At 34.0% G+C, this 26,682-nt stretch overlaps 1 non-coding gene across 1 annotated transcript; it reads left to right on the top strand.

Moving 5' to 3' along the window:
* The first annotated feature begins 20,932 nt into the window (after positions 1–20,932).
* LOC126032998 (U6 spliceosomal RNA) lies at positions 20,933–21,039 on the top strand. Its single transcript, XR_007504155.1, has one exon. It is a non-coding gene; the product is annotated as a U6 spliceosomal RNA (small nuclear RNA).
* The last annotated feature ends 5,643 nt before the right edge of the window (positions 21,040–26,682 follow it).

Here is a 26,682-nt window from a genome sequence, read left to right on the forward strand (position 1 = left end):
GAATGGGAAGTCGTAAATTCATGTCCTCTAAGCAATCATCTTCCCTGCTCAGTAAACATTCTTTTATAGAGAAAGAACATTTTTGACAGGGTAGATTGCAGTCCTATGGGATGCAGTAATAAACAATAATTCCCTAGTCTTTTGGCCCCTTGAGGCACCCTCAGACTTATCTAAACCTAAATAAAATAATGGTAAGGCTTTTGTCAAGGGACAATGATATTTGATGCATGTGGCTTTCAAACCCACAGGCTATCTTTACCCAATCTAATTGCCTTTCAACCTCTCTACAAAGTGTAATTGTAAACTAGTCTCTCTGGAGTTGCTGGACCAGCACCTGAGAAGTTATCTACATAATAAATTAGACCCTTTCTTCCCTTGAGGCAAGGTGTCTTTACCTGAATTCTTTCTTTTGCTAATAATCTTGTCCCACCCTATTTCTGTTTATATGAACTTTCCATTTTGAATACAACAGCTGCATTTCAGATTTATGATTTCTGTTACCGATGCCATATGCAAGTTGCTAAAATAATTTGCCAATGTCAGCAGTAAATTCAGTATGATCAACATTAGTGTGAGCAAATCCCAAATATGGATTTGCTAACTGTACTTAGTAGATAGTGTTGTGTAAATTTTTAAGAGGAAAATTTTCTACATTCTTAAGTGTAATCTGGTAGCAAACTTGTTACTCTAATCTTTCATTTCATTTCTTCATTTCATTGGATTATTTAATACTCTTCTTTAATTTTATTCTATTTCTTCTAATGATTTCCTGAGTTAAGTGACCTTTGAAAGGCTGTTCTCTTAGGTCATCCTCAAGAAATGATGAAAGTTTTAATGTATTCAAGCAATCGCCTAGGTTTCTGGCCACCACTGTTGAAGCAGTTAAATTTCCTTTTTTTCTTTTTATTTTTTTAAATTATTTCTTATGTTTCATGGGGGTTAAGGGTAGGGTTCCAAATTTCAGAATAAGATCAAAGTAGTGATCTTATTTTAAATACTAGTCAAATGCTATGACTACTGATTTCTGGCTGCCTCTGTTACCCTTTGATTCTTGGCAGAACTGGTGAGAGTGGGATTGGTTCTCAAGTTCTAACCAATAGGCACTAGAGAATGGTTAGAGGAACAGCAAGAATTTATAGTTTAACAGCAGTTTGACTGAAGTACTTGGAATTAGGAACAGAGGAGTAAACTGAGACAAGTAGAAATGCAATGAGTGAGGAATTCAGGCCCAGTCTAAAAGGATTAGATAGGAGGGGACAACAGTGTCTCAGTGGTAATCAGCTGGATAGGAGTGTGTGTATGGGGGGGTGTCAGATGAGGGAAATTAATGTTGGTGTGGACTAGTATCCAGATAAGGAATCTAGAGAGGTAGAAAGGAGATGTCAGCTACTCCTGATGGTATTTGAGTCTTTTAAAACTTTGAGAACTAGCAGAAGTGATTTATGAGTGCAGAAACAAGAGTAAACCCTGTGGATGGCTGGGTCCCAAAACAAAACAACTTTGATAAACTCTCACTAGGACACCCTTACCAGTTAGACATATAATTATGTATAATAGGTTTCTTCCCCAATTTCAGTCCTTTTCCCTGTTTTTATAATTCAGTTCTTAGTATTTAAAGTAAAAATTTAAAAATAGAAACTAACTTTTTAAATTAAATAAACAACCACTAAACCTAGAATAGGGCCTGCAAATTCAACTACTATTACCCTAGACCTCTACTCACTACGAACAAATATTTTTTTCTATATAAAAAAATGTTCATTGGTACCAAGTTAACAATTTATTTTTGTATGAGTAATCTCCTTTGGACTTTATAGGGAAGAGTGACAGTGGAAAATTTGAGAGAATTAGACAATACTGTAATACAGTATAAAGTGGGAAATTATATTTTAAAATGCCAGCTCACCCTTCAGTAACATTTTTAATAAAATTTGAAAGATCATTTAGTTTAGCCCACAATGCAAGTAAGACTAAATATTGAATATATTATAGGTAATGCTTGGTCAAGTCAGACGACTTTAACAGGTATTATTATTGTTGAACTATTTGTTATGATGGATAAGTCTTCAAGTTAACAGGACTTGCTAATTAGAATAAGACACTGAAATTGAATGAAGCTGAATTAGTCTTGTAAGAATGAAATACTATTAAAGATTCCATTAGCTGGATTCTTTTATAACCATTAAATGTCCATTAGCTAAATATCTCCTATGGTTTCCTTCATTTTCTATTTTCTTAGTTCAGATTGTGCTCCCAAAGGGACAGGGGAATAATGTGCCAAAGTTGATTACTTCTAGCATACTTGTAGAGATAAGAAATGTTATAGTTCTGATTACAATCAAACCACATGCAGATAGGAATTCTAAACACTTTCTCAAGTTGTGTTCTAGAAGTACTCGTTATTATATGTGCTCTTGCTTCAATACTCAGAGATTTGGGTTTAAACAAAATTATTATTGTAGGTTCTCTAAACACTTCATATGCATTTGTGAATTTACAATGCAGCAGTAAGAAGCATTATTTAGAAATGAGAATTGGTATTTGAAAAGGCCAACCATAGAATGATGCAATGCTCAATACAAGTTTTAGAAGCTGGTGAGTGTATTGCTCTTTGTACTTGTGTATAGACAAAGTTAATACATATTCACTTATTTATCTAATTGCTTATGCATGTACTATATGGTTTTTTTTATCATATATAAATACCATTAAATAGTACTACTGGTATCTATTCTTTGGTCTCCCCTATATATGCTCCTTTCATTAAATGGCTGTCATTTCTTTTATAGTAAAATTTTTTTCTTTTGTTTTTGGTTATTTGGGCCACACTTACTCTTGGCTCTGCACTCAGAAGTTGCTCCTAGTAGCTCAGGGGATCATATGGGATAGAACCTGGATCTGTGGCAGGTCAGCTGCATGTAAGGCAAAGGGCCTCAATAGTACAGCATTTTTTTTAGGACCTAGAACTATATAAAAGTAAAGTTTCATATTCGGGATATTCTAGGACAGTAGATTCCAAATATAAATTAAATGTATGTATTTTTCCATTGACTTATATTTTACTTTGAATTCTTAGTTAACATGTGGTCTGTATTATATATCTGACTTCATTATTGTTTTCAATACAATAGAAAAAGAAAGGTCACTTCAGAAAATGGTACTAGGAAAACAGGGCAGCTACATGGAAGAAAATAAAACTTTATCACTATCACACACCATATAATTATCTCAACATAGTTGAATTTTATACCTGAAACTTTAAAATATGAATTATTTATAGGTAGTTATACTACATGTCTTCAGTGATGTTTCTTTAAATTTGACAAAAATAGAAAGGAAAAACAAACAAGTAAATAAAAATAAACAGGACTACATCAAAAAGCTTCTGAACTGTGCAGAGAAAGCAAGTACTGTAGTATCAATACTGGAAGATTTTTTTTGTACTACAGAGGAGAAAGAAAATATATAGACATTTATTTGTTTGACAAAGGGTTTATAGTCAATTTAGAGAAGTCATACAATACAACAACGAGACAAATAGTCAAGCATTTGCTGTAAAACTAATGCCATTTTAGACTTCTCCAAAGAATGTCGATTATAGGCATATGAGAAAGGGCTTATTATCATTTAGTATTAAAAATATCAAATCTAAAATAAAATATTACTGTAGATCTGTAAAATGGTTGTATTTCAAAATCCTGGAAACAGTAATTATTGCCAAGTGTATTGCATTTTATTCTGATAACAAGAAATCTTTGTATGCTTTTGGTGAGACTATAAAGTGATGCATCCTCTATAAAAAAGACTATGAAGTTTCTGCAACATATTAAAAAATATATCTACACTAGGGGTTGAATACATATTACAGTGGTAGGATGCTTACCTTCTATTTAGGACGTAGGTTCAATCCCTGAATTTCTGTGCACTGCTACGAGTAATTATTGAGAAAGAGCCAGGAGTAACCCCTGAGAATCATCAGGTCTGGCTCCACATCAGAAACAAAAGTAGATCTACAATATTATATGAAAATTTACACTAGTTTACTGTTACAGATCAATCAAACACAGTACACATTAATTCTAACAAACGAGTCCACTGGTGAGCAGATATTGGGATTTAACTTCTTGGCCCAAGAAATATTTATTGCATAAGGACAAAGGGAAGGGGCTATGTGTGGGGAGAGAAAATAAGGAAAACTATAAACAATTCCTAAGAGTAATATTTAAATTAATATTTAGCGCTTGTTTTTAAAAGAGACTCAGAGACTATGTGGGCTGTGTTTGATATAGAAAGACCACAATAAGACTATGTTTGCACATGGTCTCAGTTCTGCCAAGTAGTATGTGACTGATTTAGCCAAGCCATGCCTCCAGTAGGCCTTTGGCCAAAGAATATAAAATAAGAGCCTCAAGACAGTATAGTGTATATACTTGTGCCAATTTGCAGTCCAGCCTGACTCCATCTTAGCCTTGCAGATAATCTCCCTAGCAAGGTCAGAAGTCACTCATGAGCACAAAACTAGGAGCAGACTTTGAGTATCACCAGGCCCTTTTTTCCCCCTCCCCATACCCCAAAACTAACTTCGGATTAGAAATGTTAGCCTTGGGGCAGGAGAGATAGCATGGAGGTAGGGCATTTGCCTTTCATGCAGAAGGACGGTGATTCAAATCCCAGCATTTCATATGGCACCCCCAGCCTGCCAGGAGCGATTTCTGAGGGTAGAGCCAGGAGTAATCCCAGAGTTCTGCTGGGTGTGACTCAAAAACAACAAGATACAAGATGGGGTGGGTGATAAAAACAGTGAAAGGGGCACTGGCAAAAAGAGTTACTGATATTTGTTGATGGGTATGGTGATAATACATAGTTGAAGAATTGTTAACTTGTACTCATATATGTAGTGTTGCAAGCTTTTGTGCCCCAAAGCAAAAAATATTGATTTCTTATGACTGACAAATTTGGTCATTTTCAGTATGTACTTTGATAATTATACCTCATATACCAAATTACTTTTTATGGTGTTCTTGTGTAGGATGTAAGCAGATTAAAGTTCAATGTATATATATTTCTTAATCTTTCTACATCAATTGAACATAAGTCAGCACAATTGAATTTAATTATACTGTTCAATGGTTCCATGTTCTTGAAGCAATTGAACTTCAAATACCGATTTTAGCTCATTTGAACCCTGTCAGCTAAAAGAAATGTTAACAAGTAGGCGGCATTGATTTAATATGTTACAAAAATTAATGTGATTTATAATGCTTAAAGCATTTTTGTGTTGATTTCATTTAGAAAGGACAATTGGAGGAATAAGATAAAATGCATATGGTATAAAACCACCTTGTTTCCCATAAGATAAAGTAAAGCAACATCTTATAGAAGAATTTTATAATAATTTTTAAGTATAAGAATTTTATATCAAGATTTAATAAATTAGAGATTTAAAAAAATTCTGAATTTTAAAAAAGAACTTGTAGTGTGGTTATACAAAAATGTCCTGAAATGTTAGATTTAATTGCTTCAAAGAGAGTTTTGAAATCAAAAGACCCAAACTTTAACAATCAAAACTTAAAATAGGCCTGTTATGCTGGCTGGGAGGCAAAAGGTGAAAATGGGTTGCACCCTGAGAACATTAGAGGAGGGAGGTCAACACCGGAGGTGGAACTGGCCCTGAAACATTGCATGTCTAAAACCCAATTATGAAGAACTTTGTAAATAACAATGGTTTCAATAGAAAATTTAAAAAATGCGGCATCTGCACAATATAAAAAAGAGATTCTTTGTATCTTTTTTAGTTTAATTTTTATTTTTCTTGTTATTTTATTATTAAATCTACATATTTTCAAAATATTAGATAATGTAGGTTATCCTTGAGAACATTTGAAAAACATTTTATTTCTCGTTTTTTAATCTGTTTATTTGCATTGCTTATTTCTCTAAATAATATTTTCTTTATGCTGCTTTTAGATTTAGCTATTTAGTTAGATCTTTTATTTATATAGTAGTAAATTAATACTATTTTAGGATTCTGAATATCAGTTTAATTAGTGGTAAGTTAAGCCCCAGATTTTTAGGCAATTATTCTATAAAAAAATGTATTTGAAGTCTTCCCTATAATAAAGAATGCTATTTCTCAATCTATTTTTCATTATTGTGGTGCTTTGATTTTTTATGTTACATAGTGTTTGTTTTAATTAAATCATTCATAATATAAAATTCTTGCTAATCATATCTTACTAGTTTTTCTACATAGACCAATGTGGTTGAGGCACATGATCCTAAAATATTTTTATTATGTCTGTTTTGGAACATGAAGTTTTAATAACTTCACGGACTCATGAGAATTTTGTTCACTCTCTGTGAAAGAGGCAACAACCTCTTCTCCTACCCTAAAATTTTTCTCTGCAAGAGCATGTATAGCTATAATAGCTCCTATTTTTTATGAAAATCTTTAATCTTCAATTATGTTTATAATAAACACTAATTTATTTTTCTGTCTTAATTTTTTTCTTTGTCTAAGCACTATGATTACAAATATGTTTGTAATTAGGTTTAATTTTCAATTGTATAGTTATTCAAGTTATATAAGAAATCTAACTGTATAAGTATCACCCAGGACAGAGCATAAGTCTTCCACACACCACAAAAGCACCACCGGGAGAGTAAATGATCCTGAACAGAGTGTATAGTTAATCCCATGACAATATACTCCAAGCACGGAGAAATCCCATATCTTTTAGGCCAAGTGAATTCCTTTTCGAATGACCCCAATATTTACTGTGCCAGGGTAGGAGGGAAAAAACAAAAATACAAAAAGCACAAAACCTTGGTTATTTTTTATATATTATTTTTTTATCTTCATTTATTATTATTATTATTTTTATTTACCTATCTATTTTTGGTCGATTTCTCTGTTTGGGTGTGATTATTGAAATTTTTGTCCCCAGTTATACTTATTTTTTCTCTTCCTTTCTTTCTTTTCGTTATGTGCTATGCCATGTTTTTTATTTCAAGACCATGGCGTGTTTTTGTTTGTTTGTTTGTTTGTTTTTGTTTGTTTTGTTTTATTTTTTGTTTGTTTTTTTGTGGTGCTTATTGATATAGCTGGAGTCCTCACTGGATATTTGACACTTCTTTTGGTACTGGTGGAGTGTTTCACCTTTTTTTTCTCCTTCATCTCTCAAATCGATGATGAGAGCCTCTAGAAGGATTCCGCCCATTTTCAGTGTATTAGACTCTTACCCCAGTTTATTACTTTTCTCTTTTTCAAACAAAACCATGCAACTTGAACTAGCTAGTCCTGCCTCCAGTTAGAGGGGGAAATAAGGGAGGCATCAAGACCAAACAGGTGCAAGACTACTAAGTAGTAGGTTAGATACAGAGGGGACACATATTCTAGCCGCCTGGGGGTGAGGGAAGAGGATATGGGAGGTAGGACAAAAACGGAGGTGTAGGGAGGACAATTTGGTGATGAGAATCCCCCCTAATTTTATGTAAATATGTACCTAAAATATTATTGTCAACAATATGTAAGGCACTATGATCAAAATAAAAATTATATTTAAAAAAAAGAATTATGGAAAATTAAATACAAATTGAAATACATGATAACTCTATTAGGAAATATTTAATAGAAATAATGATTATCAAACAAAAATGAACAACATTCACATTAGCAGTTACTGGTGAATAGTCATTGTATTATTAATTTTAGCTGTTATATGTTCTAGGGAAGATTAACACTAGTTAATGTGTGCTACAATATACTTTTTATGGATTAAAAGTCAAGAGCTCAAGGCTCATTAGTTTCATAATAAATTACTTAGATATTAGTGGTGGAAGGAGGTTCATAATAAATTCCTTAATAGTACAGCAGATACTATCTGTGATAGTACAGGGAATAGGGTGCTTGCCCTGCACACGGTTGATGCAGTTTCAATCCTTGGCATCCCATATGGGTCCCCAAGCACCACCAAGAGTAACTAATTCCTTAATGCAGATCCAGTAGTAACTTAACCCCTGAGCATCACCAGGTGTGACCAAACAACTACCCCTTCCCTACAAATCAATAATTTAATTTTTAGGGCCACAGCAGTGGTACTCAATTTTGTACTCTGTTATCATTTCTGGTGAGCTCAGAGAATCATACAGGCTACCAAGGATTAAACCCTGGTAGGCCATGTAAAAGGTAAGTGTCCTTTTTGCTGTAATATCTCTCTGGGTTAAATTATTTTATTTTACTATTTTAGGTCTTTGTGTGTGACACTTGGTAATATTCAGGGTTATTTTCAGCATTGGGCTCAGGAATTACTCCTGACAAGCTTTAATGACCATATCGTTGTTTGGGAGAGAACCTGGGTCTGCTCTGTGCAAGGCAAATGCCCTACCCACTGTACTATTGCTCAGGTCCCAAGAATTCCTTTTTTTTATTTTTTATTTATTTTTAGTTTCCATTCCAAAATTTATTGATTTGTCACCTTCAGATTGGTCATTTCTTTTTTTTTTTAATATTTTTATTTTGACCAAAGTGGATTACAAATCTTTCACAGTAATATTTTTTGTCATTTGTTTTGTTTTGTTTTGGGGGGGCCACACCCAGTGACTCTCAGGGGTTATTCCTGGCTATGCGCTCAGAAATCGCTCCTGACTTGGGAGATCTTATGGGATGCCTGGGGACACAGTACTATTTTAGGTACATAGTGACATTGAATCACGGGCATTCCCACCACTAATGTTGTCCTCCCTCCACCCCTTTTCCCAGCATGCATCCCATATCCCTCCCCTTTGCCCCCGGACTGCTAGTATAAGGGGTCCCCTCTGTTTCTAGCTTGTTGTAGATTGAATATCTATTCTGTTGGCATTGGCTTTTGATTTGGTGTTTAATTCTGATAATGTTTTATTTCTACTCAAGGTTCACAAGACTGTTTGGTCTTGGTACCATCCATTATTTTCCCCTCAATTTATGAGGCAGAACAAACGATTCGAGTTATGTGGTTCTATTTGAAGAAGAAAAAAAGGGGGGGGCAAAAAACAAACAAAAAATCAGGAGGAGTCCATCTAGAGGTTATAAATATCAATTTAAGAAAAAAAAGAGAAAAAGGAAGAAAAACATAACAAAAATACGAAAACAAACAGAAAACACAGACAAACAAGAAAACAAACAAAAAACCCTAAAACTACAATGACAAAAACAGAAAAAATCAAACACAAAAACAAAACAAAAAAATCCTGAAAAGCACCACAGCAATTAAGACAGCAACCAAACAATAACCATGATCCTGAAATAAAAATAAAACAAAAAAGCAACAATAACAATAAAAAATTTGTGCATCTTTTTTTTTTCATAGGCAGAGTAATACTAGGGTTATTAGAAAGGGAATTCCCTTGGCCTAAGACATACAGGTTCTTTGCCCTTGAAGCATACCATCCTGGGAAAACTGCGTGCTCTTTTACTCTCCCCTAGGTCTTTCTGTGATGTCTGAAAACTTTCTGCTCAGTTGTGGATGATAAAATCAGGCCTCTAAGCTGATTTTCTGATTTAATTTGGAAAATGTTCCCTAGACATACAATCACCTAATTTTTGATAAATGGAGCAAGGAAAGCCTCTTCAACAGGTGATGTTGGCACAAGTGGTTAGCCACTTGCTAAAAAGCGAACTCAGACCCCCAGCTAACACCATGTATGAAGGTAAAATCCAAATAGATTAAAGACCTTGATATCAGACCTAAAACCATAAGGTATATAGAACAACACATAGGTAAAACACTCCATGACATTGAGACTAGAGGCATCTTTAAGGAGGAAATAGCACTCTCTAAACTAATGGAAGCAGAGATAAACAGATGGGACTATCTTAAACTGAGAAGCTTCTGCATCTCAAAGAAAACATTGCCCAGGATACAAGATCCATACACTGAGTGAGAGAAACTATTCCCCAATACCCATCAGATAAGGGGCTAATATCCAAATTAACAAGGCATTGACAGAACTTTACAAGAAAAAATATCTAATTCCAACATAAAAAGAAAAGAAGAAATGAACAGACACTTTGTCAAAGAAATACAATGGCCAAAGGATACATGAAAAAAAAAATGCTCCACATTACTAATCATCAGGAAGATGCAAATCAAAACAACTCTGAGGTATCATCTCACACCACAGAGATTGGCACACACCACAAAGAATGAGTACAAGCAGTGCTGGTGAGGATATGAGGAGAAAGAAACTCTTATTTACTGCTGCTGGAAATTCTGTTTAGTCCAACTTTTATAGAAAGTAATATAGAGATTCCACCAAAAACTGAAAATTGAGCTCCCACGATCCAGCAATACCACTTCTAAGAATATACCCTAGGAACACAAAAATATACAAAAATCCCTTCTTCAAACCAATATTCATTGTGGCACTATTTACAACAGCCAGACTCTGGAAACAACCAAGATGCCCTTCAACAGATGAATGGCTAAATAAAATGTGGTACATATATATAATGAAATATTATGCAGTTGTCAGGAGAGATGAAGTCATGGAATTTTCCTATACATGGATGGACATGGAATCTATTATTCTGAGTGAACTAAGTTAGAGGGAGAGAGATAGATGCTCAATAGTCTCACTCACCTATGGATTTTAAGAAAAACAAAGACATTTTTGCAATAAATCTCAGAGACAAAAGAGAGGAGGACTGGAAGGTCCAGCTCATGACATGAAGCTCACCACAAAGAGTGGTGAGTGCAGTTAACAAAATAACTACACTGAGAACTATCATAACAATCTGAGTGAATGAAGGAAGTAGAAAGCCTGTCTAGAGTACAGGTGGGGGTTAGGTGGAGAGGAGGGAGATTTGGGGCAATAGTGATGGGAATGTTGCTCTGATGAAGGGTAGTGTTTTTTACATGACTGAAACCCAACTACAATCATATTTGTAACAACGCTTTTAAATAAAGATATTTAAAAAAGAATTTAACTGTCATTGGTTTAGCTTTTAAAAAAAATCAAGTTCTATGCAAAAGGAAAATACAGTATTACTTTTTCCAAAAACAAAACAAAACAAAAAAAAAATCAGGCCTCTGTAACTAGTGATCTTGGTATTTACAAAGTCATAGGATGGAGCCTAGGATGGAGTCTTTCTTTATGGTTCTGTTCCATCACTGTTGCTTTAATCAGTCCTCTGTAATTGGTGGTCTTGGTTTATGCACCTCTCCTAGGATAGATTCTTCCATTGTGTTTCCAGAAGATCTGCTTGGTTGCAGTTGTCTCATTCAGACCTCTGGAATTAAAGATCTCGATTGTTGTACAACGAAGCGTAGGCTAGGGTCTTTCTTATTGGTCCCAGGATAAATTCTACCCAGTCATGTTGTCACATGAGAAAGTTTCACTCAAAGTAATCCAAGGGAGTAACCTGGTTTGGAAGTATTTTGACTACTTCAGGGAAGACATCCATAGTATTACTTTCTGGTTTGGAAGTATTTTGACTACTTCAGGGAAGACATCCATAGTATTACCTAAACCTCGGATAGTCAAAATAAAATAAAACAAACAAAGGAAAAGTGTTTTTTATAATAGAAAATTAAGTTTTTTTCTGTTGTACATAGGAAAATACAAAGAATGGAATTCACTCTTTTGTGCTTTTTTTACTCAAAGAATTTCCTTTGTTTTAAAAGAGTCTTCTCAGTTTATAACTACACTAACAAGTATCATGATAATAGTAGTGAGTGAGAGAGATAGAATGCCTGTCTCAAGTACAGGCAGAGAGTGGGGGACAAGGGAGATAGGGGCATTGGTGGTGGAAAGGTTGCACTGGTGAAGTGGGGAGTGTTCTTTTATTATCACTGAAATCCAACTACAGATTGTTTGTAATCATGGTGCTTAAATAAAGATATTATTAAAAATATTAGTCTAGGAAAATTCCCTAAGAACTTTCTAGTGATATTTTTGTTTCTTTACTTTTTAATAAAATTTTACTTGAGTCACCATAAAATAGACACAAAGTTGTTTATAGTTTTTAGGGGACATGTCCTGCCATCAATGTTCCCAGTTTCCCTTTCTTCATTACCCCATGCCTGCCTCTATGGAAGACATTGTCTCTCTGATTTTTTCTATTTAGACACTGTGGTTTGAAATATTGTTACTGAAGGGGTATCATGTAAATCATATAAAAGGTTATCATTTTAGGGGCTGGTGTGATAACACAGCAGTAGGGCATTTGCCTTACACGCAGCCGACCTGGAATGAACCCGGGTTCAATTCTCAGCATCCCATATGGTTCCCCGAGCCTGCCTGGAATGATTTCTGCACCAGGAGTAATTCCTCAGCATGCTTGGTGTGGCCCCAAAACAAAAACAAAAATCACAAAGATTGTCACTTTACTTCCTTTCATGCTCAGTTCTTGTCCAGAGTGATCATTTGTAAACATCATTGTGGTCTCTTCTCTGCCATAATTGTACTACCCTTTCCATTCCCTTTATGTAGCAAACTTCCTAGCATGGACCCTCATGAACTCTCTTGACCCTCTGGTCTTTGAGTAATATTACCATACTATCATTTTTTTAAAATACCTAGTGGTAATTAATGGTTACTCAGTGGTTTGTGCTAGGGATTTTCTTCCTATGGTGCTCAGTAGACCTTAATGTTTTTTAGGGTTCAATCAGAGTCATCTACTGGCAGATGAATTTCCTTAAACCGGCTACCCCAGATATTTAGAAATGATTTACATTTATATTTATTTATATGTTTGTATTTATATTTAGATACATATTTATATATTTATATTATTTTAATTTATATAAATATATTTATATTATATTTAGAAATAATAAAGAGCAAATGAAGTTTAAAAAGAAAAAATCTGAAATTTTGATATAGTGGTGGCTAGGTTACAAAAATATATTAACTTCTTTTTTAAAATTTATTTATTTTTTCTTTTTTTTGGGGGGGGCACACCCACTTGATGCTCAGGGGTTACTCCTGGCTAAGTGCTCAGAAATTGCCCATGGGTTGGGGGGACCATATGGGATGCCAGGGGATCGAACCGCGGTCCTTCCTTGGCTAGCGCTTGCAAGGCAGACACCTTACCTCTAGCGCCACCTCACCGGCCTCAACTTCTTAAATATTATTTCAAATATTAATAATCCAAATTGAAGGTTTTGATTGAGTTGATCTAGAATATAATCTGAGATTTTTCACTTCGAATCATATATAGGATCCCTTGATAGCAAAGAGATGCAGGTTAAAAGGGTTATTTATTTGCTTGAGTGATATTTAAAGTTTTCTTAAACTCTTTCTGAAAAAGGTAAAAATGATATTTGTTGACATAATCTAACTTCTATAGAGTGTATTTCTCATGTACTTCCACACATTATGCCAAATATTTTTGACTGCATTTTGTAATCCAATATATGATACAGATATGCCTTGTGACAAGCAGGCAGACTAATGGTGTACTAATCATATTTTCCAAATGAGAAATATCTTTGATTTATTTTTTTTGGGGGGGGTCACACCTAGCAGCGCTCAGGGGTTACTCCTGGCTCTATGCTCAAAAAATCGCCCCTGGCAGGCACAGGGGACCATATGGGATGCCGGGATTCGAACCACTGTCCTGCATGAAAGGCAAACGCCTTACCTCCATGCTATCTCTCTGGCCCCAATATTTCTTGAAGAGAGAAAATATTTTGAAGTTGATAAAGGTCTTTTAGCAATTGATTTTTAAATTTCGATAATACAACATTAGATTCATTTATATTTATGAATGTAAAGATTTCTTGATGCATAGACTCTTTGATAGTTAAATAATGATGTTCTTTTTTAACCTTTTCAAATTTGAAATCTATTTTATCCAATATAAATACTTATTTACTTATATGTCTAGAAGTATAGACCAGATATCCTGGTCTTTTTTTTTTTTTTTTTTTTTTTTTTTTTTTTTTTTTGGTTTTTGGGCCACACCCGGTGGTGCTCAGGGGTTACTCCTGGCTGTCGGCTCAAAATAGCTCCTGGCAGGAACAGGGGACAATATGGGACACCAGGATTCGAACCAACCACTTTAGGTCCTGAATCGGCTGCTTGCAAGGCAAACACCGCTGTGCTGTCTCTCTGGGCCCTATCCTGGTCTTTTTTGATAACTATTTGAATCTAGATTTATCATGACTGCTCTGATGTATCTTTCTCTTATAGGCAGCAGAAAGTTGGGTTCTATTTTCTGATTTATCAGCCATTCCTTTTCTTTTGATTGGTAACATTAAGTAAGATTATTGAGATGAAATGATTAATTTTTATCAATTTTTAGAAAGGCTGAGTAAAATATGCCTTGACGTTAAAAGACCTTGAAAAGTACTCTTTACTAGAGATTTTCAGTATTCTTTAAAGGAGCATTTTAATGCTTTATAAAGGATCATGTGATATTTTTAGGGGGATTTAAAAGTGCTTTTATGGAAGATTTATATTTTTTATTGCCAAACTTCTTCAATAACTGTGAACTTTAGTAGTTGCCAGTTTGCCATTACTTCTAATTTAAATGTCGACCTACATGGGATAAAATATCACTTTAAGCAAAAGATTTGGAAGGACAATGCCATAAGATCTGACTCATATGGTAAGGGAATGGAGAGTATTCAATGAAACACACCTCTGAACTTTGACAATAGACAACAGGTCAACAAATTGGTGGTGTGCATGTCAGGGAATGATATAGCTTACTGGAGGACCAAGGGACAATTGTAAAGCATATTTTTATGTTTTGGTCTGAAATTGTATAGTAGTAACTTCTCATGACAAAAGCATAGCTAGCAATGCTATTATAAACCTCTCTATAAACCTCTTTATCCCCCAAAATATAGAATTAAAAAGCATTTTTTAATCTCTTTCCTAGGGAAAATTTATACCTAAAAGTAATAAAGAAATTTTGTTTTCTAGATAATTATTGAAAATTATATATTAAAACTTAATTATATTAAATATTTATATGCAATATACTTAAATATATAGCTATATGTTTGTTAACTACATATGTAATATTCTATGGCAACCCTTTCCTGATAGTAATGTAAACATATTTATATAATTATGAGCAATTAATAAAACATATAAGTCTAAAGATGTATATAAATGATATAGATATGTATGTATATATGACAAATACATATATTTGAGATGTCAGGTTAATGTGAGTTTAGCCAGACAACTCTTCTTGAAACTAAATTACAATGTTAGAAAACTAAGTGATATCAAAGCCACTTCTTCCATTAATAGGGTTAAATTTGTACTGAATCATAAATATAAAGAAAAAATCAGTTTATTAGTTTAAAACATTTTGATAAAATTCAGCATTAATATATTAAAACAATTTGGGGATACATGACTGATTTGCCAGAAACTTAGGCATATAATTAGTTTGATGAGTACTTAGTACTAACACTGCTGACACCAGGATTAATTAGGAAAATAGCAACATTGGTGGTGAGAATGCCCCTGATTCAATATCACTACGTACCTAAAATATTACTGTGAAAGATTTGTAACCCACTTTGATTAAAATAAAAAAAAATCCAAATATACAAAGATGTAATGATATAGCCATGGAGTAGAAAATAGGTTTTAAGTAAAGAATATCATAGATTTTCAGTTTTTCCCTATCCTTAATTATTAAATAATAATAAAGAAACAAAAAGAAAACAGAAAGTAAAACTAACAATACACTGTTTATTATTTATCTTAAATACTTTGTTATTGAGCCTGTGGCGTACATTCTAATTTGTAGCCTAGATTAAGTCCTCTTATATGGGTACAAAATCCTTGAGAAATAGGCATATAGACGTTGAATAGTGGATTCTCATTTATTCTAGCAGTAAGTGTTTCAGGTTTTATTATCCTCTATCCACACCAAAAGTTATGTTATTTACTTACCACATTATAGAAGTTGCTTTTGATAAGTAAAACTCACATTACTTATATAGCTTGACTGGAAATAATAAACAGAAACGAGTATAATAATATCCTAGAAATGAGATATAGAATCTTCTTTTTTCTTTTTTTTAAATTTATTTAAACACCTTAATTACATACATATTGTGTTTGGGTTTCAGTCATGTAAAGAACACCACCCATCACCCATCACCAGTGCAACATTCCCATCACCAATGTCCCAAGTCTCCCTCCTCCCCACCCGACCCCCGCCTGTACTCTAGACAGGCTCTCCATTTTCCTCATACATTCTCGTTATTAGGACAGTTCAAAATGTAGTTATTTCCCTAACTAAACTCATCACTCTTTGTGGTGAGCTTCCTGAGTTGAGCTGGAACTTCCAATCTTGAGGAACTTTATGATTAGTTTTCAGGTAAATGAGTTGAACTACTAATTCAGTTTTTTTTTTGTTTGTTTGTTTGTTTTTGTTTTTGTTTTTTTTTGGTTTTTGGGTCACACCCGGCGGTGCTCAGGGGTTACTCCTGGCTGTCTGCTCAGAAATAGCTCCTGGCAGGCACCGGGGACCATATGGGACACCGGGATTCGAACCAACCACTTTTGGTCCTGGATCGGCTGCTTGCAAGGCAAACGCCACTGTGCTATCTCTCCATACTTTGTTTCTGAATGAATTACACATATATCCACATATATGAATTACACATATATAGATATTTAAGTATATGCATATATATATGAATGCAACTATTCAATGTTCTGCTTGAACTATTAACATAATAAATATGGAACTTCATTGTAGGTGGCTTTGTTTATATTAATGTGGTGTAGTTTAATTAAACTTTCTTTCAGTATGACCTGATAAGTAGGCTATCAAGTGATCTAAGCTGTTACTTACCTTTAATATTGATATTTGCCAAAAACAATATAGTTAGTATATGTTAGTATAGTTAGTATCTGACTAAATATACTTGAGTCAGTTTTGCCACTCTATATTCTTTTACATTTACTTTGATTTCATAATACTGATAATTTTTTTAAAAATATAGACATTTTAGTGTCGTTGTTAAAAACACAGAAGTGCATCTATGTCATTTATTGGCTCTTTAACCTGTGGCAAATTTCTTGACTTCTACTTGTCTCAATTTTGTTCTCAATAATCAAATAGGGACAATATCTATATCACCATAGTTATAACATAGGTTTAGTTTAGAATCTTAACTGGTTGTTGTTGTTGTTGTTGTTGTTTTTGGTCATGCCTGGTGGTACTCAGGGCTTAGTCCAGGCCCTGTGCTCAGGGATCACTCTTGATGTGCTCTGAGTGCCATATGAAGTGCTGAGTAACAAGCTCCTGTCAGTTGCATGCAAGACAAAGGGCCCTACCAGCTACTATCAATCTGGTCCCAAAATGTTAACTTATTTAATGTTAAATAAAGTAAATAATTTGATATTAGGCTATTTGAGGTTCTGAGAATTCTATAGCAATTAGTTCATGTGGAAACGTTTTGAGCATTCTCACACCCACAAAATTAATTACAAATAATACCAAATAAAAGTATTTCATTTTTAGGGATCTGGGAAAACCCTCTATTTGTACCAATATGTTTAGTACCAATAATTACTATCTATTATCAATATATAGATGCTGAAAAAAATCAGAAGAACACGATCAGTTGAACATGCAGGATTTCTTTCTTACAATTTTTATGGATCTTAGAATAGAAATGTATTTGTTACTTGACCTTTCAAGTAGTATGTATATACTTGCAAGAATATGTATGAATTTGAACTTATTTAAGGTTACCTAGATGCGATGGACACAATGTAAAAAACAAAAAACCATAATAGCCTCTGGAATCACAATTCATCTTCCTGACATTCAAAAGCTGTTTTCATTTCTGTTGGCAAATGGAGAAAAGTAAAGTAAAACCTGAAAATAAATATTTCTAGTTGGTTGCATAATTATAAAATGAAATTTTTTTCATTGGTGGTGGGAATGTTGCACTGGTGAAGGGGGGTGTTCTTTTTGTGACTGAAACCCAATTACAGCCAGGTTTGTAATCACGGTGTTTAAATTAAAGATATAAAAAATTAAATATGATATAAATATAAAAGGAGATATAAACTTGTCAAACACTTACATTGCATATATTTATATTATCATTTCAGTTCAGAGAATGATCAATCACACATACAATTTATGGAGCTAATTTGTGTTTTTAGGCTAAAATACAGTTACATTTTAGTATACATTGTATGTCAACAGTTTCAGAGATTTCTATTACTATGGTAAATATGATAAATATTATGATATATGCTTTTCAGTGTATGTTATTGTTTATTTTGGAAGATTATCATATATAACTTTTGGTTAAGCTTATTTGTACAATGGTTAAACTTATCTCTACTGTTAATATTTGACATAACCATATGTTTGATTTTGAAATAAAACAAGTTTAATTTTGAAAATCTGAGAGAGAAATAGACAGATAGATGATAGATAAAGAGAGAGAGGTTGAGAGAGAAAGAGAGAGGTGAGTCCAGCTTCTCCAAAGTAAGATAGAACCCTACTACACATCCCAGCACCAAAGTATGAAAGTACACATTTCATGGGGCCAGAGATATAGCATGGAGGTAGGGTGTTTGCCTTGCATGCAGGATGGGGTTCAAAACCCGGCATTCCATATGGTCCCCTGTGTTTGCCAGGAGCAATTTCTGAGAGTATGAGCCATGCGTAACCCCTGAGTGCTGCCGCGTGTGACCCAAAAAACAAAACAAAAAAAGTACACATTATAAGAGGAGATATGCAGTTGATATGTCCATGTATCCAGACAACAGTGTTCAATATAGCTATAGATTTAAAGCTTTATAGTATTTTAATATTTTTAACATTGCAGGACATAAATTGTGATTATGGTGATAAACTGAATGTTAATTTCTTAATCTCACAGAGTACATACAGTCATTTTATTTTATTTTCCTTTTCCTAGATTTTTGTTTGTCTGGGGGTTACCAGAGGGTACTCCTGGCTCTGCACTAAGTTATTACTTAGTTATTACTTCTGGAAGTGTTCGAGGAACCATGCGGGACTATATGGGATGCCAGGAATTGGAATAGGACCAGGATCAGCCTCAAGTAAGGCAAACAGAACTGGCTGTACTACATATCCAGTCACATTTTTTCCTAACTTTTTTATGTTGATAAATATTGTAGATTTTATTAGGCAATTTACAGACAAATAAGTGAGATTCATGTGTTTTATGGCTTAATGCCATGTAAGTAGTAACTAGAGTAATATTGTTTTGTAAGAGGGATATTCTGACTTTTCAATGACTATCTCTTGTCAAGGGTAATATGAATAACCATACTGAACTACTTTGAAGGCTACTGAGATGAAGGCTGGCTTATGGTCACAATTTTCTCACAATTTTGCTGTTAAGTTAGGATAAACAGATGTCTGCACAACTAGTCCATGTTCCTTAAAGAAAATATAACATCCATATGCAGTAGTAGTTATGTCTCAGGTTTTCAGAAATAGAAAGATTTGGCAAAGCTTTAAATCAGGAATTTTTTTCTGTTTTTTTTGTTTGTTTGTTTGTTTTGTTTTTTTGGTCACACCCCGCAGCGCTCAGGGGTTTCTCCTGGCTCTACACTCAGAAATCTCTCCTGGCAGGCTCGGGGGACCGTATGGGACACGGGGATTCGAATCACCAACTTTCTGGCATGCAAGGCAAACGCCTTACCTCCATGCTATCTCTCAGGCCCCAAAGTCAGGAATTCTTTATTAGCTGCACAGCGACTGCACTTCACACAAAGGAAGGCAAAGTGCAGCCCAGAACATCCTCTTCCAGCCCCATTAAAATGTGGAGTAGATATTTCTTCAGTTGATTAATAAAATACAGTGTCACAATAGTAAGAAATATCAGTACGAAGAGGTTATTTTAGCATTAATCAACAAAGAAATACTATCTTTGGTCTATAATCAATAGGATTGTTTAGAGTCTATAGCTTTAAGGATTCCCAATCACTGATTTTTCACTGATTAGTTTACCTAGGATTACACTTTCAAGTGTTACTCCCCCCCCTACAAGTGACTGTCTCTGGTCACATACACAGAACACCTGTAAAGCTATGTATAAAGATTGTTATAGGAAGCAACAAAATAGTGGTTCTCAGAAAAATTATCCCAGGACCTGATTAATTAAGGAAATTCTTCTAATTTCAAAAGGTGACCCCTCTCTCTGGACCAAACTAGTTTAGAGAGCTCCTACAATAAAACAATCAAATCATGACAGGAGCTGATCTCTGCAGCAATAAAGCAATAATTGACAAAAGCCAATTATTAACAGTTAGCAGGCAAGCTTACTTAAGACTAGGTGTGTGTGTGTGTGTGTGTGTGTGTGTGTGTGTGTGTGTGTATTTGTGTGTGTGTGTGTGTAGGGGGGTATTTCTAAAGAGAAAGCCCACCAAAAACTCCAAGCCGTGGGATGTTCATTTTTCTGGGCCAAGGTTTCACAGTAATACAGTGATCCTGCTGAAAAAGTTCTAGTGACCCTTAAAATATGTTTGCCTTTTCACTAGTATATTAAAAGTTGATGACTGCTTATTTATACAGGTATTTTGTGCTTCTCTAGTTTCATTACCCTTTAAGCATCCTAATGAGACTTTTAAACAAACAATTAAGAATGAGCCTGCTCTTGCCTTTGAGTCATTTTTATAGATATTTTTAAAAATTAAATACTGTGCAATATACATTACAAAGTTGCTCATGATTGAATTCCAATAATACAATGCCCAACACCCATCCCTTTACCAAAGCACATTTCCTGCCACTCAGTGTCCCCTTTCCCTTCTGAATCCTCTTCCCTGCTTATCTCAATGGCACAATTCTTTTCTTTTATCTCCTCCACTCCCTTTAGGAATTACTATTTTCTTTCCTGGAAATTTCTTTCTAAAATAGTCTATGGTAGGTTCTTTTGCTACTCGTTTCATCTAGGATAAAATATTTTGAAAAACCGTGCTCGCTTTGGCAGCACATATACTAAAGTTGGAACGATACAGAGAAGATTAACATGGCCCCTGCGCAAGGATGACATGCAAATTTGTGAAGCGTTCCATATTTAAAAAAAAAAAGAAAAAAAAAGAAATTAGCCTTCTGACATTAGGCCTTATGTCCTTCCACAACCCTACCCTACTTCTTTGCCTGGTCATTAGCAATTTATTATTATTATTATTAATTATTAACAATTATCAATTTATTCTATTTTTCATTGTTGCAATCACTGACAAGATCCTGGGTTATTTGGTTGCTTACATTCTTGTCAAATGTTTAAGGTAGAGGATATAAAGAACTTTATTTCTTTGAAATGTTCCATGCTTAGAACAGTACCTACCATATAATGGGATATTGATATATATATCTATATATTTAAAGCTAACTTATGATATTTCTTGATAAGCGTACCATATCATAGGCTTTATTTCATAGTAGAATTACAGATTTGTATACACATTTCCCTATTGTCACACTACTCATTATTCCTTAATTTTTTGGTCTTTCCCTGGAGAAACAGATGACTACTAACTCTTTGAGAGCCAATATTAAGTGCTAAATTGACTATTGTATTTTACCCTGTGAATCAAAGCATACCTCATGTTGCATTTTGATAGCCAGAGGGTCTCAGCTCCTGGGTTTTTTTACTGCAGAGAGAAAAGAAAAGTAGTTGAATATTGTATCTTAAATATTTGTCAAAAAATTGCAAAAGATAACATTTCAGCCATTATTATTTTCTTCTTTTATTAATTTTGGAAAAAGTGGGTCTATAAAATTTAGCTATATCTCTTATATATAGCAATCAACATATTCTTTGAAAATAAAGAGTTTGATGCTATATGAATTAGTGTACAATATAATATGTTAAAGCAGTCAGTTGAAAAAAATGAATGAGTGCCTGTCCCTGGTTGCCCGCTTCAAAGCAAATGCCCTACTGCTGTGCTATCTTTGGGTCCCCATTGTTTTTTAGTATGTAGAGTGCATTAGGGATTCTGAAAATTGGGGGGAGGGGGTTGTGCCATAACCGGTGATGCTCAGCAGTTACTTCTGGCTCTGAGCTCAGAAATCGCTCCTGGTAAGCTCGAGAGATCTTAGGGGATGCTGGGAATCAAGCAGGGTCCTTCCAAGTTTAGTCTTGTACAAGGCAAACATCCTACTGCTGTGCTAATACAGCTATCTATAAGATATCACAGCTATCTAATTTCAGTTAGAATTATACCCTATACCTCTTGGTACTGGTACTTGGTACTTGGTACTGGAAGTCCTACTGAACTCTGAATGTTTAAATGTAGTGATATTTTTTGTAATATTTATGGTATTTTAGGAAGTAAACCTAACTTGCTTGTCCCTAAAAAAATGGTCTACTTAAATGCTTAATTATTTAAATGTCTGTAATCCTACCAGATAGAAATTACTTAATTTTGTAAAGTGTGTCATTCTTACTTTATGAATTTTATTAAAAATGTTTCTGCTTGAGAAAATACTTATTAATTCAATAAGCTTGTTGGCACTTGCTATGGAATTGGATTTCTGTCAGAGTATCCCTATGAGGTATAGAAATAGTATTTGTTGAGAATAAAAAAATGCTGTCACAAAAAACCCTTAAGTTTATATCTTTTATCACATTTCAGCTATAACAAACTAGTTAATTATGTTGTGGAAAAAGCAGTGATGATTCAGAATAGGAAATTATTTTATCATCTCATTGTATTTAAATAAGCTTCATTAAATGTATAGTATGTGCATATTGTTCAAATGTTTTAGCATTATCTGGCTAAAACTTTTTTCAGAATCATTATTTATATCTTATTAATTTAGTAAATATTCTGATAGAATAAATATTCTTATCCCAAGTAATCTAATATTAATTATAGATTCTATAAATAAAAATACTTGGTTTTGGAAAATGCATTTAAAAGTTATAGACAAAATAAATAAAAAAGTAATCATACAACTAGTCCAGCCTTTTCGGAAAACAATATGGCTATTTCTCAATAAACTAGAAATCGTGCTTTCATATGCTCTAGCAATACTATTTCTAAGAATGTGATTAGGAACCTAAAAATACACATAGATAATCCATCTGCTTTACTATGTTTACTAGGTGAACATAACACTGCTCACAAAAGCCAGAATCTGGAAACAACCCAAGAGCTGAAGAAGAGATGAATGGATAAAGAAACTGTGGTACATCTATACAATGGAATATTATGTACCTGTTATAAAATAATGAAGTCATGAAATTTGCTTATACATGATGTTTATAAAGAATATTATTATGAATGAAATGGGTCAGAGGAAGGAAATTGACATAGGATGTCATATGTGGTAGTCATTTGTGGGATATAAAAAAGATAATATTGGATAACATGGTAGTTAAATCCATAGTCAATAAAGAGGAAGGCCATAATGTCCGGTTCATAATAAAAAGCTTGACACAAACAATGGAACAGAGCAGTTAGGGTAGAGAAGGGACAAGTATGACAATGATATTTGGAACTGATCACTCTGGACAAGAATTGGGTGCTGAAAGGAGAAAAAATTATAGCCATGATACCCTTAGTAACAATATTGCACATCACAGTGTATAAAGGATGGGAAAAAAGGAAGGAAGAGGGGGAATGTCTATCATAAAGGCAGGTAGGGGGAGGGCAGGAAGGAAAATGAGGATATAGTGGCAGGAAATATGCACTAATGAAGGGTATTATACATTGTATTACTGAGACTCTCTCATGAAAATTTTGTATTTATAAAAAAAATACCAACTGTATTATCAACAACCTTATAACCACAGTATTTAAATAAAATAATCAAAAAAGATAAGTGTATATGTATGTATACATGTATAACGGATAAATGTATAATGAATGTATAAATGTATATGTATGAATATGTACTATAGTTAAGTAGATCTAAATGTAAGAAAATGCATCATATATACAAGGGTTCTTTATATAAATAAATTTGGTCAAAGGTTTTTAGCCAGGAGGAAATCAACATACTAAACTTTATGTTGCTGATAAGAAACATACATATTTTTTATTTTTCAGATATTTATTCATTCGTTCATTTCTAATTGCTTTATAAACACCATGGTTACAAAATTGTTCTTACTTTTTTTGGTTTTTGGGTCATACTTGGCAGTGCTCAGGGGTTACACCTGGGTCTGCACTCAGCAGTCGCCTATGGCAGGCTCTGCGGACCATATGGGATGCCGGAATTTGAACCACTGTCCTTCTGCATGCGAGGCAAACGCTCTACCTCCATGCTATCTCTCTGGCTCCCAAATTATTCATGGTTAGTTTTCAACATAAAATTTACACCATCTTTCACCAGTGCACCCTTCCTGTCAACGATGTCTCCTTTTTCCTCCCACCCATTCTACCTCTACCGTGTGCTAGGGCATGCAAATTACTTCTTCTTTCTTCATTTTTCTTTCTTCTTCTTCTTCTTCTTCTTCTTCTTCTTCTTCTTCTTCTTCTTCTTCTTCTTCTTCTTCTTCTTCTTCTTCTTCTTCTTCTTCTTCTTCTTCTTCTTCTTCTTCTTCTTCTTCTTCTTCTTCTTCTTCTTCTTCTTCTTCTTCTTCTTCTTCTTCTTCTTCTTCTTCTTCTTCTTCTTCTTCTTCTCCTCCTCCTTCTCCTCCTCCTCCTCCTCCTTCTCTTCCTCCTCCTCCTCCTCCTCCTTCTTCTTCTCCTCCTCTCTTGTTCTCTTGCCCTCTCTTTCTCTCTCGTTCTCTTGCTCTCTCTCTCTCCTCTCTCTCTCGCACTTTCTCTCTTTTTCTGTCCCCTCCTTTTCTTTGACACTGTGGTTTGAACTATTGTTAAGGGAGGGGTGCCTTGCCTGTTAGTATAAAAAATTGAGAAAATAGTCTGCAAAGCTAGTGTAATGTATAAAGTAGAATTTAAATGAAATATTACTTTTTATACAAACCTAATAATATGAATTCAAAATATGTTAAACAATAATTGTTAAGAAAAGTAGTAGTGACTAGAGAGAAAGTAATGGCTTACAGTGGTCGGCAACCTTTTTTTTTCAACTGAGCCAAATCTCGCTAAAACCACGATTGAAAATTATTTTGAGAGCCACACAGGGCGTGCACTGACAGAGGCTAGGAGCTGAGTCCTGACTCCTGGAGTGGCCACCCGGCACACAGAAGAGCCAAATTAAAAGTTGAAAGAGCCACATGTGGCTTGCGAGCTGCTGGTTGCCGACCACTGGACTAAGATATTTAACTTGCAACTGAATGTTAATATTTTCCTTAAGAAATTATATTAGCTGTACTACTGACTTATAGTTGACTGAGTTTATTTCCTTGAAGATGTACCTCCTTTTTAATTTTAGAAAATTGTATTTGTAATTAAATTAAGATTTTATTGATATTAAACTTATAATATGAAATTATTTGTTTGAATGCTAATAAAGTCCAAGGGTTTTTTAAATTTTATTTGTAGAGTTATAAAACCTTAATATAATGAACAGTGTAAGGCTTTTTAAGATATATGTACTTGAGTTCATACCTAGACTAGTTCATACTTAGTTCAAACCTTCTATCCTGTTTATAAAAAAATATAGATTTATACTTTTTCCTTCTAGTTTTATGTTTATTTAATTTTTTTATTTGTTGTTATTATTTAAGGGTTATATTTTGTTTTTTTTTATCCCACTCCATGCCTTCTATTTTTACTTTCTTCTGTTTTCCTCATTTAGATGAAATGAGCTCTACTGATTTTTTAATTGGTTTACCTGTGATTTATATTTTCCCAGGTCTTAAATTTATATTACCGTATTTTCCGGCGTCTAAGACGACTTTTGAAACAAAAAAAAGTCAACCGAAAATCAGGGATCGTCTTATACGCCGAGTATATCCCGAAAAATGTTTCAATATGCCACTAAACGAAAATTGTCTGAATATTGCCACAAAACGAATTTTCCAACTCGATCCTGCACCAATCACTGCAAGGCTGCTCAGACAGCCTCTCTAACTCAGCCAATCCAAGCAGGCTTTTGATGCAGGCAAATTAGACAATGTTCTGTATTGAATCTACTCTGTCAAAAGCCTGCTCAGATTGGCCAGAGTCAGAGAGGAAGTCTATTACAGTATAACCTTTGAACCTTTGCTTGTTGTGATTGGCTCACTGTGGTACATACAGTTGCAGCACAGGAACGTTCTGTCTGGTACAGCAAATATAGGCCTAAACCTATGTTTTAACTGCAAAATTAGGGGGTCGTTTTATACGCCCAGTCATCTTATAGGCCAGCAAATATGGTATATACAGATTAAAATTTTAAAATGCTAAATAAAAGTGCCTAAGTATGTTATTACACAAAATAATTATCAGCAGCAACATGAGCATTTATTGCTTTGGGCATACTACATTGATCACCTTTCTTGAAAATTTTGAATTTTTATGTACAAAGAGGTTCACACACCACAAGTTTATGGCTCAAGGTGCTACTTGAAGTTAACACACCATGGTAAATAGATGTGCTCAGTTGGACATATATCTCAGAAAAACCCTAACACACTTTTCAACTGACTGAATTCACAAAAGTAAGTATTTTCCTGAATTTTAAGTATATGTTTCAGCTTTGTTTGCCTGTTTAAGTCCAGAGTAAATAGTATCATTAATAGGTACTACTTATATTTTGTTTTCTTTGCTAACATTTTGTGGCAGAGCTTATTAGTATTATTGTCCATAATAGTAGTTTCTAAT

The sequence above is a fragment of the Suncus etruscus genome, chromosome 16 (assembly GCF_024139225.1).
Source record: "Suncus etruscus isolate mSunEtr1 chromosome 16, mSunEtr1.pri.cur, whole genome shotgun sequence".
In the NCBI taxonomy this organism is placed as follows: Eukaryota; Metazoa; Chordata; class Mammalia; order Eulipotyphla; family Soricidae; genus Suncus; species Suncus etruscus.